Raw genomic sequence first — 7,113 nt, 5'->3', positions numbered from 1 at the left:
ATTCATCAACTGAAGTTCAGAAACTCTAAAATTTTATCCTACGCAATCGGAGGTATAAAACATTATATTGTCTTCCGAATAAATACTGGCCCCAAAATGGGATTTTTCCTATATCAGAAATTTTGAGATTTTTTCAATATATATATTCGGTAGTGAGTGTACTTCCGAATACTGTGTGTCTACTTAAATATATTCGGAAGCCAAAAAATTCATCAAACTACCGATTATTACCAGTTTGTATCCAGGAAGATATGGCCAACAATATTCGGCAGATAACCAACAAATATATCTCCCGAATACCGTCGATGTTCTTGAGAAACGAAGAACACGACTACATTCGGAAGTAAATAAGCATGAATATCGCCCGAATCTGGATAAAAAACCGAAAACCCTAGAATTTTTTTTTCTCGATTCGTCGAATTAAAGCGAAATAAACACCAAAAATGATAGATTCTTACCTAATTGGGTCCATTTGAAGTTGACGAAGTGTTTGACTATCGGAATCGCCACCACCGACTACATTGCCGGGTACTTCTTCTTCGCGTTCTTCGCGTTCTTCTTCATTTGCAGCAAGAATTTCTTTATTTATTGTTAAAATCCCAATCTTTGGATCGATACCCCGAGCAACATTTTTGGTTCTAGGTCTGTGGGTTACATTTCCCTTATCCATTATTTTATAAACGAATCGACGATGTTTTGATTTTACGATTGGCGGCAATGTTTCGGTTGAACGAGGGAAATTTTTTTTTCTTCCACAATCGGAAGATATGAAACTGGAAGAAGAAGAGTTGAAATGAGTAGAATTTTTTTTTCTTTGGTTTTTATACGGTTTTACTAGAAGGGCATTTATGTAACTTCAATATCATATAGGGTACCCCTTAACTAGAGTCTTTGGATGGGTATAAATTGATGGCCCCTAAAAACACGAGGATAAATATCCCATCATTTTAAACCATCTCAAAACCTTTTTTCTCATTAAATGAGAAACAATTCACCTAAAAATAGGCTCCTAGGAACTAACTGTGGGGAGGCGAGTCCCTGGATCATTTTAGGATAGTTTAACTGGACGATTTAGCGGAACTACTCGTTCTTAAATATCACATAACTTATTTGTTTTCCGGTTGATCGATATTTGTGTGAGGCCGTCCTTTCATCTTGAAGGAGTTTCCAATTTTCTTCGTTGAAGGTTTGGTTGAAGAGAGAACCGTGTCAAAGTTTTCTACTAAGCGGTTTGTCTAAAATCACTTATTTCAAAAGAACTTTAAACAAACAATTTTTCAAGTTATCTCAAAAGATAAAATAATAATAATAATAATCTTTGTATGGTCACTAAATTTTAATGTAGTCATAAAATATTAGAGGACATGCCACAATAATCTACGATTTGGGTGTACAAATAAACATGGCTAAAGGCATAGAAACATGGTAAATCAGTCTAGACAAATTGGATTTATGTGCTAAAAATAAACATGACTAAAGGCCAACTGGCCAAGAGCGATGTTGCACCATAATTGTACAATACTCAAGTCGGGCATCAACCCAGAATTGAAATTTGCACCGCTGTGGTGCTATTTACGAAACTCATTGTCATGAAATCAGGTGAACTTGATACATGCCTATCATCTCCCCTTTTCCTACTCTTAAAAATGTAAATAAGACATATATAGGGAAGGGGTATTGCTTGAAGGTGGATTATGGGAAAATGTAATAAGCTTCAAAGATTAGCCGGTTAAGCATATATATGATGCATAAACATATCCTTATGTCGCGTTTTATTACTTAGAGAGAGCTTCAAGGTGCTTAGGAATCATTGTTGATAAACTAAGAATGCACCACCACGATGCGTTCCGAAGGATAAAACAATGACGCACACTTTTGTGCATCATTTGCGAAGGACCCTTTAGCCTATAAATATTAGGATTTGCTTGGATTTCGCCTTGAAACGTGAGTTGGATTTAGTTGCTCGTCCGCAATTTTGATGAACTGTGGTCCATGCTTGATATTTTTAAGTTACTGAGATGAGTACGTAGGCAGGCGCAATGAGTTGCAGCATTAGTGGTACTGCACCTTGTCTCTCTTATCATCTAATTGCAAGGTGATTGTCTAATTACGACATTATGGTAACTCATATCATCTAGCTTGGCGATGCGGTGCAAGAGATAAGTGTTCCCATGCTTGATGAGGTAAGTTGCAATCCATTCGGGGGATGCTCATACTTCTTATCAATCTTCTCGACGTAGTCACACACCAATTGATAATTGGGCATAGCCAAGAATTGAAAGTTAAGCTGTTATCCAAGTTAGGGATCTTGCATAAGCCACTTGCATCATAAAGAATGATATAATGCAATATGATGAATTGAGCCTGACTAACACACCTTTTGCACGAAAAATATCAATGTATATTTTCAGGTTAATGCTAAGGCGAAGTAAGGAAGATGTAAATAGGCTTGCAACGACCTATATGCAAGTCGAAGACATGCCTTATGCCTGGACAGGATTCAGAAGTCAGTTATGTATGTAATATGCATCATTTTTAGCCTTTATGGACTTCCACCCTTCGTAGAGCAAGGGTGAGTGAAAGGGTGTAATAGATGTGTTTAAGGAATCATGCTTGCAAAGCATGTTTATAAAGGAAAATCAACGTGTATTTACTTGGCGAGAAGTGAAGCTTCACGGCTCGGTCACTGTGTTATGAATAGCATATCGGGGAGTTTTGGTCCATCATAATTGTTATCAGAGCAAGTTCCGAGATAACACTAGGGACTGTGCATTATAGACTCGTCAGCAAGTATTTTTCAATGAGACTATAAACTTTTTCTTAAAAGGGACATAATCAGTTGGAAGAGTATACCAATTGTGTAAAGAGAAGTCGTAAATGCTACGCCACTTCCTTTAGAATAGTGTTAGACTAAGTCGGGTGTTGTGAGTTTGTAAGGCTTAAATGGCGACCCAGAAGACCATTCAAAAGGGTAGGTAGAAAATGAGACTGATCATTCCTATCTGTTAGCTGCTTTCCGACTATCTCCCACTTATGAGTGGAAACTCCGAAGACCATTAATCTAAATAGTAGGCTTGCATATGACTACTTTGTAATTAGAGTTTGATCCTTAGAATATTGCGCTAATAATTGTTTTTCATTTCGATGATCCTTGCCAAACTGTGAACTTTGGGATTCCTGAGTACTGCGGTAAGGGACATGAATTTAGGATCCTGTACTGATATATCCTTTTAGAAATCCGGAATACGTGGTATGTGATGCATTCTTAGGGAATCATAATATATATTCTCGGCAGTGTTGTGGACTCTATTAGGATTCATGGGTATGCATTATGGGGCGTATGATCAGAAAGTCTTCATTATTGTTCATAACAAATTCAAGAAACCATTTGTGACTTCTGAGCAACGTGGTATGTGACATATGCTCATGAAATCCAAACTGAAGAAGTTTTCCCGTAATAATTTATGTTTTAAATTTCAAGGACAAAATTTCTATAAAGGGGTAATAATGTAACACTGGCACTGCTCGCATGATGTATGCTCTCAATCTTGTATTGCGCTTTTACGGCATGTTAACCTGGAACATAAGTTACACCACAATGATGCATCATGCCAGTGAGATGTTGGATAAGAGAGATATTGCATCACAATGACACAATACTTAACTTGGGAATTAGGCCATAATTAAAATTTACACCACCATGGTGCTACTTTTGGAACTCGCTGTTGCGAAACAAAGATGGACTTGGTAAATGCCCATCATATCCACCTTTCGACTTTTAAAAATATCAATATGATAAATATGGGAAAGGGGTGCTGGTTGAAGGTGCTTAGGTATGCTGGTTGAACGCTTCATGCTTGCCAGCAAATCAACGTGCACTTTCCAAACGAAAAAGTGAGGCTTTACGACCCGGTCACTGCGTTATGAGTGGCACATCGGGAGGTTCGTCATGCTAGGGAATTTTTTAGCAGGCGTAATTTTTCGGGTCATCAAAAATTCATTCTATTTATGTTTTACATGTTTGTTTCATGGTTACAATGTTGGTAACGTGATCGTCCATGCAATATGAGAATAAATGAAAAATAAAAGTTTGCAATGGGCTTAGATTTCTTAAAATAACTAAGACTAAAAAATTTAATGGAAAAATGGAAATTATATGGTGATAAGATTTTGTGAGATGGACTGGTAAAATATGAAGGTCGTCCTCCACCTCTTTTACAACTATGTTTTAAGCACAAGGTAAGATTAGAGAATATTATTAGTTGTCTAACCACCTTGTTTCACAAAGCAGAGTCCATAAGTACATATACCTTGGGTGCACATCTTGTGATTGACAAATAATTTTACGAATATCCAGAAACATGGCAAGTATTAGTCAGAAATATCATATTCGTTTTACATGTAATAAGATTAAGAACTTCAAATAAATGCTAATATTGAATAACTCATTGGAATGTAAAACTTAAAATCTTAGTAACAAAACTCAACATCTAATGGGTTCACTAAGGTACAATGTATAATATCTCTTCATAATTGTTCCTTTTAAGATGGATATCAATAGAGGATGAAACATGAGCATGGTTATATCTTTTCCTTGGTCGACTAGCTTAATTAATGAATTACTTGTTCGTACTGATAAAAAATAAAAAAGCAAATATCACCATCCACGAAGTAACGTCGATCCAAATAAATTATAGACACCAGTGCAACACTTAACGATGCACCGCAATTCAACCCAAGGTAAATCCTAAGTTAAATAATCTTTTCCACCACAGTCAAAACAACCATAACACGTGAGAGTTTGAAGAGTGTAATGGGACCTGGACGAACCCGAAACGTTTCTACTTAGTTTGATGGCAATGTGTAACCACTCGAATTATCCATAATTTTGTTTTTGATATTTCGGATACAGTCTCGTTGGATTTTTAGAACTTTTAGACTCTGTGATCTGAAGAAACCATAACCACTTTTTTTTCCACACAAAGTATAGAAAAGTACACAAAGAACTTTTGTGTAATTTCGGTCCACATAACTTGATGATAGAAAGAACACTGCAAATTCAAATTAAAAAAAAATTAATACAAGTCTAACACCTAAAAATTAATAAAGAGTAACTTACCTTAGAACATTTCATTTTTTACAAAATGAAACTGAGTGTTAAATGAACAGAGGTTTACGAGGATATGTATAGGAAACTCATAAGGGAATCCCCCGTCTGTAGATTTTAGAAAAAGTACCCCTTGAGAGTTTTAAAGTAAATTTATTTTAATATAATGAACTTATATACATGGAGAATTGGTGTAAGAGTAGTGTAAGAAAAGAAATCCAAAATTCATTTAGTAGTACGAGTGTAATTGGAATATATAAAGGGAAAAAGCTCATGTTAGGAGGCTGCTAATTTTGAAGCCAAATAAGTTACGATGATAAGGAGTGTCCAAAGGATGTAAAACGATTAAGTCATCTTTCATTTTAAAATTACTTTACTACCCTTATATTACGCGAAATCTAACTTACTTCACATTATCATCTAAATTATGTGTTTTATCTTCTTCTTCCTTTTTTTCCAATATGAAGGAGGCTGAGAGCCTCCCTGACCAGGTGTAGAGTGGAGCTCCTCAAACGAACAAAAAATTACCAGGAATTGACAGTCATGGATATAAATTACCTATCAATTAATGTTCTTAATTTCACCGGGAAAAAGTCAGCAGAGTTTATACAAAATGTTTCACCATTGTTCTTGATATTCTTCGTAAGTGAAGAGCACCGAAAACAATCGACTGGGATTTCGTAAAAACCCGATTGATTTTTCTTGATGTATAAACCCAATTAATGTTGTGTTTTTAAAATTAGCACCAGCAGATAAGTAATAATATAGTTGCTTTCCGATTATAGTGTAACCCTATTTTTTGAATTTCTTAAATACCTTAATTGGCAACAAAGGTAAGTACTAATTTGACGATTAAAACCCAAAAAACTAGATAAATTTTCTGCCTCAAAGGATTAAAAAGTCATCAGAAAATGTATGTTGTTTGTTGTCGATATACTATAACCCATTTTTTTATGAATTGTTATGTACTTTAATCGGCTTGTGTTATTCGTTTCACTGCCAAATGTGATGGTTGAGTTTTGACAAATTTGGTATAACTGAGAATCGATTGACGTTCTTTATCATCATAAGATTGTCCTCGCCTCCTCGGTGTTTTTCATTAAATATTCTTCATTTTACGGCTGATTTAAGAACAATTCGTAGGATAAAACGTTATGATCTTGTTGATTCGAGATTATCAAATATTGAAAATCGTGATTCTTTTTGGACTCTATAAATCACTTCCTTGTTATTGGTGTAATCATCCATTTTTGTTATCACCCCCAATAACCTAATTTTCCTTTTTATTCCCACAAATTCTATTTGTTCTTCTAACTTAACACATTCTTTCTCTCTAAAAATCTATAATTCTAGTTCTTTAGCCAAACTAACTATGACTCAACTAACCAAAATTCTATTTAACTACTAATTAATCGGAGGTAATTAAGTCGCTATAAAAAATATATGAAGAAAGATTTTTGAAATTATTTCTAAATAATCCTATTTTGTCATGTTGAAACCATTTATTTTTACACGAAATGAAAAAGGCCGAACAAATAATACGCTGAAGTTTAAATCACTTCGCATTTTGGCTCTAGCTTACACAATTTTCAGAGTACAACCATTTTGTGGTTTATCTGTAAGTCACACTTAGGTCACCAGCCCTTTGCGGACGTATTTTTGAGTCTAATGTTACAGTCCTTTCTGGCCACCCATTTTAATGCAAAGATCAGTATTATTAATATACGAGGCACGAAACTGTTGGGAAATAGTCAAACCACACAATAGTGTGCAGGACTAAGTAAGACTGGGTCTTATGAAGCTTCCCAACCCCTTCCCATTCGCAAAAGTCGTGGTATATTCCCCCTCTTCCCATTAATGTTCTTTATTGAGGGAAATCCCTGCGGGAAGAGTTCTCAATCGGGCAATGGTTGGCTGTTTTAAAAAAGTGAAAACTGATTGATGATTACCTATTTCCAGATTAAAACCTTTATAACTTGGTGTGATCCATGGAGAAAAAAGTGGTG

The sequence above is a fragment of the Papaver somniferum genome, chromosome 10 (assembly GCF_003573695.1).
Source record: "Papaver somniferum cultivar HN1 chromosome 10, ASM357369v1, whole genome shotgun sequence".
NCBI classification, from domain to species: domain Eukaryota; kingdom Viridiplantae; phylum Streptophyta; class Magnoliopsida; order Ranunculales; family Papaveraceae; genus Papaver; species Papaver somniferum.
The sequence above is the reverse complement of the archived record's forward strand: the minus strand, read 5'-3'. Positions refer to the sequence as shown.